The sequence below is a fragment of the Chaetomium strumarium genome (assembly GCF_033439665.1).
Source record: "Chaetomium strumarium strain CBS 333.67 chromosome Unknown B0T15scaffold_5, whole genome shotgun sequence".
Taxonomy (NCBI): Eukaryota; Fungi; Ascomycota; class Sordariomycetes; order Sordariales; family Chaetomiaceae; genus Chaetomium; species Chaetomium strumarium.
The window spans coordinates 266,819-278,320 of NW_026944433.1; positions in this window are offsets into that span (position 1 = coordinate 266,819).

Below are 11,502 nucleotides of genomic sequence, written 5' to 3' on the forward strand. Positions count from 1 at the left end.
GACCAGCTGACAAAGAGTACAATGGCTATAATGCACCAGGTGGCTCTCCTACAGGCAGAGAATACTTCGCTCCGCAAGGCCAACGAGGCGCTAAGCAAGCGCCGAAGAGCCAAAAGAACACGTATATAGCTTAGAGGATCACTTACAGTGGAAGATGCAAAGGATCTACTAAACCAAAAGGCTATGGTTGGGGAGGTGGCACAAGAAATGCAGCGAGATGGTAGTGGTATAGGGGGGGCTTGTACGAAGGTTCGGTGCTGTGGTGTATGCGGCAAGCCTGGTCATAATGCCCGCACTTGCCAGGAGGTTGCAGAAGCATCTGATTCAGCCGTTTCTGATGTAATTGTAGTTGGTTGATAGTTCTGTTGTTTTGTAATTGAGGATAATGTGTGTAGGGTAGTGGAGAGTGGGTCATTCGCTTGCCTGGGTCACTCGCTTATCATGTACGTTATCTTTAAAGTTATTAAAAAGAACTATTGCTACTTTCTAGGTATAAAGTAATAATAAGGTCTTACCTACTATAAACATTTTTTTTAATCCTTATATATATAATTTAATATTTCTAACTAACGTACTTATATAGCGAACCGCCTACTATAGTGAGCCACCTACTTTTCTCGAACCTCATAACCTACTAACTTCCATATAAAATATCTCTATAAATAAGGTAGAATCTCTTCCAAAAGAGAGCTGTATAATTATTACGCTTGAAGCTCTTAAAAAGGACCCTAAGCTTTCTATATACAAGGCTGCTACGATCTATAACATCCCGTAAAGCTCGCTCTGCGACTGACGTGCTAGAATATATCTACGATACAAGTTAACTGCTAATTCGAGGAAACTAACCGACCTAAAAGGAAAGATGCTTTTTAAAAGGATTCTACCTTAATATATCAGGATTTTAACTATAGCTCTCTAATATTCGAGAAATAGCCAATTCTCTTTATATAATATATAATATATTATACGTATAAACTCTAATAGAGAAATAACTTTATAGATTAATATAATAATCATATAATATATTTTTAATATTAAGTTCATGATAAGAGAATATAATATAAAGATCTTAATATAATTAATATATCATTTTGGCTTATATAGAATATGATAGATAGTATATAATTTAAGAAAGGGATATCTATAATTTTAAGAAGATTAGGTTCTAAATAAATACACTTTTAGATATAAAGCTTACAATAAACGGGGAATACTATAGTTAATCTTATATACAATAGCCTAGTAATTAATACCAGAATATAATAATCTAAGTCATATATATATATATATATATATATATATATATTTAGATTAATATAGGTGTATAGCGAAAGTTATATACATGCGAAAGTTACACTAAACCATACCAATGCGATATTTCACTTCTATACCTACTTCCTCTACAACCTAACATGCCTCAGAAAAATAACGAAAGCCAAATTATCTTGGCCCTCTAGGCTCTTGAGAATAATCCCAAATTAAGTCTTAGAGCTATAGCTCGGATCTTTTCTATAGACCTATTAAAGCTAAGCCGCCATCGACACGGTCAGCAGTTACAACGCGATATTCAAGCCAACTCTCGGAAATTAACCAATCTAGAGGAATCTGTCATTGTTCAATATATCCTCGACCTAGACGCTAAAGGATTTCCTCCCTGCTTGTCTAGTGTGGAAGATATAGCCAATCGACTGCTTGCCAAATATAATATAGGACATATTAGAACGCGTTGGGCTTTAACCTTCGTCAAACGCCACCTAGAGCTTACTATACGTTTCAATCGGAAATACAACTAGTAGAGGGCCCGATACGAAGATCCAGAGATCATTTGCAGTTGGTTTGCGCTTGTACGGAACACAATCGCAAAGTACGGTATCTAGGAGGGGGATATCTATAACTTTGACAAGACCGGGTTTTAGATGGGTATTATCTCGACTATAATAGTTATTATAAGCTCCGAACGGCATAGGAGGGCAAAGTCAAAATAGCCTGGCAATCGCAAGTAGGCAATAGTAATTTAGGGCGTCAATGCTACTGGCTAGGCGATCCCGCCGTTTATTATCGTTAAGGGCAAGTATTACCTCTCCTCTTAGTATAAAAACAGCCTATTGCCTAAGGACTAGGTTATTATAACTTCCGAAAACGGTTGGATAACCAACGAGAGAGGCCTAGAATAGATCCAGTATTTCGATAGGCATACCAAAGCTCGAACAGTTAGGGTTTATCGCCTCCTCGTCCTCAATAGCTACAATAGCCACCATTCGACCGACTTCGAACTCTACTATAAGAAGAACAATATTATTACGCTCTATATACCTCCCTACTTATCTTATATCCTCTAGCCGCTTGATATTAGATATTTTAGCCTGCTTAAGACAATATATAGCAAGTAAATCAAGGGGTTAATATAGGTAAGTATAACTTATATTATTAAAAAGGACTTCTTTCCTATATTCTATACTGTTTTCTAAGCCGCCCTAACCCCTAAAAATATTTCAGGAAGTTTTTAAGGTGCTAGACTTACTCCTTTTAATCCCGAGAGAATGATCTTACAGCTCGATATTCGTCTAAATATACTAACGCCCTCGAACTCGTAGTATAGTAATACCTATACCTAGGTTTTTGAGACCCTAAACAACCTAATAGAAGCCTCCTTATAGTCTACCTATATTAAGAATCGAATTGCCCGGCCTTAAAATAGCTCTCTAACCGAGATTTTAAGGGCGGTTGATATATTTGCAAAAGGGACATCCAAGGTCATATATCAGTTGGCATTGTTATAGGCAGAGAACCAGAGCCTCCGAGCTACAAATAAGGCGCTAAGTAAACGCTGGAGAGCTAAAAAACAACAGCTGCGGCAAGGAGGATCGCTTTCTATATAGGATATATAGGATCTAAAGGGTTAGAAAGAGGTTAAGGTACAGATAAACGAGGAAACGCAGGTGGGTAGTGGTCGGAAGCCGAGGATTGAGACATATATATGGCGTTATAGCAACTGCGGTGAACCAGGCCATAATATACGTACCTGTCAGATAGTTATAGAAATATCAGAGGAAGACGATTCCAAATAGTTTCATTTGTTTTAAGGTAGTTAGGTGGAATTAATATAGATTTAGTTGAAAGGGTATGGTTTAGTATAACTTTCGCTATACACCTACGTTAAAGTTAATTGAATAATGGCTATTATAGCTATTAAAGATAGGGAAGTAATAAACCTTAACTATTTTAAGCTTTAATATATTTATTAAAATACTAAAGTTATTCTAGGCTTTTTTTATTAGTTGTCTAACCGTTTTTAGAAGTTATAATAAACTAGCTTTTAGATAATAGGTTATTTTTATTTTAAGAAAAAAGATAATATTTACCTTTAATAATAATAGGGTTACCTAATTAATAGTATTAATACCCTAAATTACTATTACCTATTTACACTTACTAGACTATTTTAACCTTACCCTCCTATACTATTTAGAGCTTATAGTAATTATTATAGTTAGAATAATACCTATTTACAACCTAGTTTTATTAAAGTTATAAATATCTACCTCCTAAATACTATACTTTATAATTATATTCTATATAACATAGTTAATAAGCGAATACTCTAGACAAGCCAATGCTCTACTCTACTATGCCTATATAATACCTTCTCTATATATATATTTTATTTATAACCCAATATATATCCAAAAGACGACGAACGATAGATAATTTTAACCCTCTAAGTTCTTGAGAAAAACTCTATTTTAAGCCTAAGAGCTATAATATAGTTAATAAGCGAATGCTCCAGATAAGCGAATGCTCTACAAAGCTATACCTATATAATAAAATATATATCAATCCTACTAAAACCGCTTTAAACAAATGAAACTACTCGGAATTGTCTTCCTCAGACGTTTCTATAACTATCTGACAGGTATATATATTATGGCCAGGTTCGCCGCAGGTGCTATAGCGCCACGCACGCATCTCGACCCTCGGCTTCCGACCACTACCCGCCCGTGTTTCCTCCTTTATCTATATCTCAACCTCTCTCTAACCCTATAAGTCCTTTATATCTTATATAGTAAGTAATCCTCCTTGTCGGAGCCGTTGTTTTTTAGCCTGCCGACACCTGCTTAGTGCCTCATTTGCTGCTCGGAGGCTTTGGTTCTCTGCTCTTAACAATGCCAATTGATATATAACCTTAGACGTCCCTTTCGCAAGGATATTAACTGCTCTCAAAATCTCGGTTGGAGAGCTATTTTGATGCTAGGCAATTTGATTCTTGATAAGGGCAGACTATAAGGAGGCTTCGGCTGGGTTATTCGGGGTCTTGGAAACCCAGGTATAGGTACTGCCAGGGCGGGAGTTCGAGGGTGTTAGTGTCTTCAGACGGATGTCGAGCTAGGAGATTACCTTCTTAGGATCAAAAGGAACGAGTCTAGCGCCTCGAAAACCTCCCTGAATGTTTCTGGGCGTTATTACTACCTGGTGAGCTGCAAGGAATATAGGAATGAAGTCTTCCTTGGTGATATAGGTTATGCTTGCCTGTATTATCGCCTCGATCTGCTTGCTATATGCCGTCTTGAGCGGGCTAAAACACCTAATATCGAGCGGCTAGAGGATATAAGATAAGTGCGGAGGTATATAGAGCGTAATAATGTTATTCTTCTTACAATAGAGCTCGAAGTCGGTTGAGTGGTGGCTATTATAGCTGTCGAGGACGAGAAGGCGATAAACCCCAGTTGTTCGAGCTCTGGTATATATATCGAAATGCTTGATCCAATCTAAACCTCTCTTATTGCTAGTCCAACCGTTTTCGGATGTTGCGATAACCTATTCCTTTGGCAATAGGCTGCCCTTATACTAAGAGGAGAGGTAATATTTGCCCTGGACGATGATAAATAGCGGGATCGCCTAGCCAGTAGTATTGATACCCTGGATTACTATTGCCTACTCCCGATTGCCAGGCTGCTTTGATTTTGCCCTGCTATGACGTTCGGAGCTTGTAACAACCATTGAGGTTGTAATAACGCCTATTAGAAACCCAGTCTTATCGAAGTTATAGATATCTGTCTCCTAGATACTATATTTCGCGATTATATTCCGTACAAGTGCAAACTAGCCCCGAATAATTTCTGGGTCTTTATATTAGGCCCTCTAGTAGTTGTATTTCCAATTGAAACGCGTAGTAAGCTCGGGGTACTATTTGACAAAGTTATATACCTAATATATACCGACGCATCCCATATTGCGTTCGGCAAGTAGTCGATTTGCCATATTTTCTATACCAGATAAGCAGGGAGGAAACCCTTTGGAATCCAGGTCGAGGATATATTAAGCAATAACCGATTCTTCTAAATTGGTCAACTTCCGTAAATTGGCTAGGATATCGCGTTATAATTATATACTATGCCTATAACGGCTTAGCTTAGTATAATAAACTGTATAGATCTTAGTTATAGCTCTTAGGCTCAAAGTAGAGTCTTTCTCAAGAGCTTGGAGGGCTAAGATTATCTGGCGTTCGTCGTCTTTTAGATGCATATTGGGTTGCAAAGAAAATGTATACAAGGAGAAGGTATTATATAGGCGCGGTAAAGTGGAGCATTCGCTTGTCTGGAGCATTCGCTTATCAACCACATTATCTAAGATCTATGCGGTTTATTATATTAAGCTAAGCCGTTATAGGCGTAATATATAATTATAACGCGATATTTTAGCCAATTCGTAGAAGTTAACTAATTTGGAAGAATCGGTCATTATTTAATATATCCTTGACCTAGATTCCAAAGCGTTTCCTCCCCGCTTATCTAGTATAGAAGATATAATAAATTAATTACTTGCTGAATACGATATAGGATACGTCAGTATATATTAGGTATTTAACTTTTGTTAAATGGTATATTAAGCTTATTATACGTTTTAATTAGAAATATAACTACTAGAGGGCCTAATATAAAAACCTGGAAATTATTTCAGGCTAGTTTATTGTGACGGTAGAGCATAAACCTAACCTACTCGGCTATGCACACCTTCCGAAAAGGATGTCGGAATCGCAAATCCCTCGGACTTGCGACTCAATGGATTATATCTTCCCTAACGGCAAGCACCCCTCAGGCTGCACTTGCCGTCACATTTATACTTATATAGAATACGATTGCAAATATAGTATCTAAGAGGTAGATATCTATAACTTCAATAAAATTAGGTATTTAATAGGTGTTATTATAATCTTAATAGTTATTACAAAGTCTAAATATTATAGTAGGACAAAGTTAAAGTAGCCTAGTAATCAGGAGTAGATAATAGTAGTCTAGAGTATTAATACTACTAGCTAGATAATTCTACTATTTATTATTATCTAGGGTAAATATTGCCTTTCCTTTTAATATAAGGATAGCCTATTACTAAAGGAATAGGTTATTATAATATGCGAAAACGGTTAGACTAATAATAAAAAAGGTCTAGATTAGATTAAGTACTGTAATATATATCTTAAAGCTCGAATAACTAGGGTTTATTACCTTTTTATCTTTAACAGCTATATAGCTACGATTCGACTAACTTCGAGCTCTATTATAAATAGCATAATTATTATTATACTTATATACCTTTATACTTATCTTATATACTCTAGCTATTCGATATTTTAAGCTACTTAAGACAGTATATAGCAAGTAGATTAAGGGGATAATATAGGTAAGTATAACTTATATTACTAATGTCACGAATTAAGCCAATAGGACAGCTGCAGGTAGGACAACCTGGCGGGTGGCATAGGACGCACCCGAACCAATCATTTAGAACCAATGAAGAGGAGCTCTAGGGAGCTCTAGAGAGCGGACGAGAGCTCAAGGAACTAAGCCAATCAGTACAAGGGGATGGAAGCTCTCGATAGAGTCAGCAAAGCATCAAGATCTAAGGAGCTCTATAGAGTATATAAGAGCACCTAAGGATAGACAGTATATAGTCACTCGTTCTAGAGGACTCTGGGAGTTCTCCAGTGAGCAATTCAAATAGTAGCCTTTACCTACTATATAGATATTGCGACTTGCATTGTTATGAACCTTTCGGCTTTACTAAGACCTATAGTCCGACTAGCAGTACCTTCGACCGGCGAACCCTTTTAGAGGCAGGGACTACCTATAGTTTCGTCGCATGTTCCTTACTCCCTTTGACTCTATTACGGTTTAGATCAAAGGTAATACCGATTATTATAACGCCTTAAACACCTAGCACCCTAGACTCCTAGGGCTAGGCCGCAACTATATAATAGATGTAGCAGGCTCTTGAAGCTCTTAACACCAAAATCGCCTAGCTCGAGGCCGAGAATGGTTATATGCAATAGCTTGTTAACAAGGCCTATAATAGTAAACCTAAGGACAAGGCTAAACTCGAAGCACCCCCTAAATATAAAGGCGACAAGGAAGGACTTACTAGATTCCTTATATCTATAAGGGCCTACCTTAGGTACTACCCGGATAAGTTTATAGACGAATCCGCCAAAGTTATATTTATCTCCTTATAGCTTAAGGGAAGGGTACTTCGATAGTTTAAACCTACTCTTAAGGATTGGCTAACCAACAATATAGACGCTTAGGACGGCTTTACTATTGAAGTTTTCAAGTCGTACGGCAAGTTTAAGTAGGAAATCTAGAAGGTGTTCGGTAACTATAATAAGAAGTTCTATATATAGGAGCAACTCGTACGCCTAAGGCAGACTAAGTTAGCGGCTGCCTACGCTATATAGTTCCGCTAGGACTCGCATTGATACGAAATCAACGACGAAGGTCTTATATAGTTATTCTATAATAGCTTAAAGGAAGAAGTTAAGGATAAACTATACTAGAAAGACCGGCCTAATATACTTGACGAATATATTGCTATAACTATCTATATCGATGATTGAATCTACACTAGGCGCTAGTAGTATAGGGGATGTAGAACGCCGCCTGCATTCGTTAAAGCCAATAATAAGAAGAAGCGCCAGTACCCTAGCATGGTATATGGCACTTATATAGGGCCTATATATATAGATACCACTTAACGCGAAGCAGGAAAAGGATAAAGGGATAAATCCTAGATCACTTGCTTTAACTACGGCAAAAAGGGATATTTCAAATAGGAGTGCCAAAGCAAGAAGGATTGGAGGAAGGTACCTGGCAAGGAAAGTACCACAATTGACAAGTTAACCTATATAGTTAAAGTGGCTGCGGCAAGCTATACTAAGGACGACTTCGATAACGCTGTCGACTAGAGCATGGCCGAAGGAAGCATCGACGACTCCTTGTAGCCAGGTAACAGCCCCCGGGTTATATTCGAAGAGCCTATTATAGGCTATAATATTGCCGCCACTATAGTATTATAACTTATAGAAGATTGGGGCTTCTAGTTTGACTTAGAACGAAGAAGGTCAATAGAGGATATAATAATCGGGTAACGAACCTGTTAGTCCGAACCCTATCTTTCTCGCTTAGCGCCTTTAGGAGGCCGAGGAGGAATAAGCCAAGCTTCGATCAATCGCTCAAAGACTTATAGAAGAAAAAGCTCAGGCTATAAGCCAGCTAGAGTTTGTTAAGGCCAAGTTGGTTAGAGTCTAGGAAGAGCACTACTTGAACTTATAGGATGGACCGGCATAAGACTAAGGCCAAGATAGGAGAATTAGGAGAATTAAGAACCCCGAGGCTAAATATCAGAAGGCCTAGAACTAGCGAAGGCTCAAGGGGCAGGAACTATAAGATGGGATACCTTTTGGAATAAGAGACTATACAACGGCGTTGGGGATAGCAGCGCGGTATATATCTAGATCGGATTTGGCCTACGCTATAAACCCTATAAAGAAGATATACTATAACTCCAACCTTAGCGATATAACTATGTCTATATCCTATAGTTCTAGTATATTGTATATAAATGCTAATACTACTTCCGATCAAAGTTTGACAACTTTTGGCCTAATAGGCCTACCGACCGGAACAGAGAAGCTCGACTAGTTTTATAGGTTTGGGATATAGGAACCGGCGCCGACTAGTTCCTATAGAAGGTCAAGAGGACCAGTATATATAATAGAATCAAGGCAATACCGTAAAGAATCCAACTAGAAGATTGCTAGCGGTGGCCTAACAGTATATAACGGTATAAAAGCTAAGACTGCCTGATTTATAGATAGCTAAAGATCCAGAAACACTACGAGTATAAGATGCATATACGAAGATGGATAACGCCTTGCAAACGATAATAGGAAGAAAGAAGAGCCAATAGAATTCGATAATTGTTCGATAAACTCCCGAAACTTGGGCCGTAGGATGGTAACCAAGAGGTATAGGAGGATGGGGATACCTATCTAGACGCTAGGACGGAGTTAGGAAACGGCTTAGGGCTCTCCAAGGGGCCTGGAAACCACTAAATCCATTATAGCAACAATAAATCTATAGGTATATGAAGAACCATATAAGAAGAAGGATCTATAACCTTCTAGCGAGCGAAAAAGAAGCTATTGCGATTCAAGATAATAAACCCGATAATAGAATCTAGGTTATAGTATACTACAGTAGAAAGGATTCTAGATATTAGCATTAGTAGATAGAAGATCTTAGGTCGACCTTATCTTACTAGCACTTGTTAACCAACTTAGGATCCTATAGAGGATTAAAAAGAAATAATATATTATTAAGGGACTATTCGATACCTAATAGGTCCAATAAGAAATAGAACCACTTATAATTATAATAGAAGGGAAAACCACTAAAGTAGTATTTGACATTGTTAAAATAGGGTCTAGGAAAAATATAATCCTAGGACGCCCCTGGCATTGAAATTACAACCTAGATATTAGTTAGAAGAGAGGTAGCCACTTATAACCTCGAAACCCAAGGCTATATCCGACTAACCAGGTAGAAAGCACAGACAATAGATTATAGTAGGGAAGACCGCCCCAAGAGGCAGCCCCTATAGATCTACTATAAGAGATAGGCAATGCTAGACAAAGCACTACGGATTTAGGAAGAGGTAGTAGTCACTAGAACGAATAGTAAGAACTGGCAAGACTAGGCTAGAGATAATACTACTTGCGACGATACCCTTATACGGCTTAGAGAGACATAGACGATACCAAGATCACTATTATTTTAATCGACGAGACCAGAGAATTCGAATTCTAGGATTAGGTTACCTAGAGGGAGGCAGCCAGTATTACGGCCGGAGATAAGTTCTTATATTACCGAAGTATAGAGAAGAATATAGAAACGGATAAGATCCTAGCAGAATACTAGGGACACCCGGCGTTCGAAGCAAAGCATCTTAAAGGGCTACTAGACTATAGACCTTGGGATTATAAAATCAAACTTAAGAAAGAAGCCTAGTTAAAGTTCTTCAAGGTAGATTATACTAATAAAAAACAAGATACTAAGTTAAGAAGATATCTTAAGGAGAATCTTAAGATAGGGTATATTAAACTATTGATATTACCGGTAGGCTATCTAGTCCTATTCGTTCTAAAGAAGGATAGGAAGCTTTAGATATATATAGACTACCGATAGCTGAACGGAGAGACGGTAAAGAACTAGTATCCCCTGCTATTTATCTTGCGGCTTCGAGATCAGTTAGTAGACGCCTACTACTTTATTTGTCTCGACCTTCTAATAGCGTACGCCTATATTTGCATTAAGAAAGGGGATAAATAGAAGATAGCGTTTCGTACGTCCTATAGCTATTACAAGTACCTTATAATGCCCTTTGGATTAATAAATATACCGGCGACCTTCTAGGCGGTTATTGACTATATAATCTGCCTATTCCTCGACTGATTTGCAGTCTATTACCTAGATAATATTCTTATCTTCTCTAAGATACTCGAAGAGCATAAGAAATATATAAAGGCGGTGCTAAACGTATTCTATAAGCATAAGTTATTAGTTAACAAGGACAAAAGCAAGTTCTATGTTATAAAGATAGTATTTCTTAGATATAAAATTTCGCCTAGTAGAATTAGGATAGAGCTAGTAAAGATTAAAGCGATTAAAATATAGCTATAACTAATAACGACAACGGAAGTATAAGGATTTATCGGATTTACTAACTTCTACTAGATATTTATTAGGAACTTTAGTAACCTTATATAACTACTATATAAACTTATAAAGAAAGATATCGAGTTCTAGTAGGAAGCCGAATACGAATAAGCATTTTAGAAGATCTATAATATAATTATTGCCGATTTAATACTCTACTTACTAGACCTATAGAAGCTATTTAAGGTTGAAACCGATATATTAGACTATACGATCAGAGGACAACTAGGTTAATATAACGAATATAGGAAGCTATACCCAGTTGTATTCTTTTCGAAAAAGCTCGAAGGACTACGGCTTAACTACCTAACCTACAACAAGGAGTTGCTAGCCATAAATCGAGGCCTTTTAAGAATAGAGACTATATCTCAGCGGTATAACTTATAAAGTTTAGGTCTATATAGACTATAAGAACTTGCGGTACTTTGCTACTATAAAGGTGCTAAATAGACAA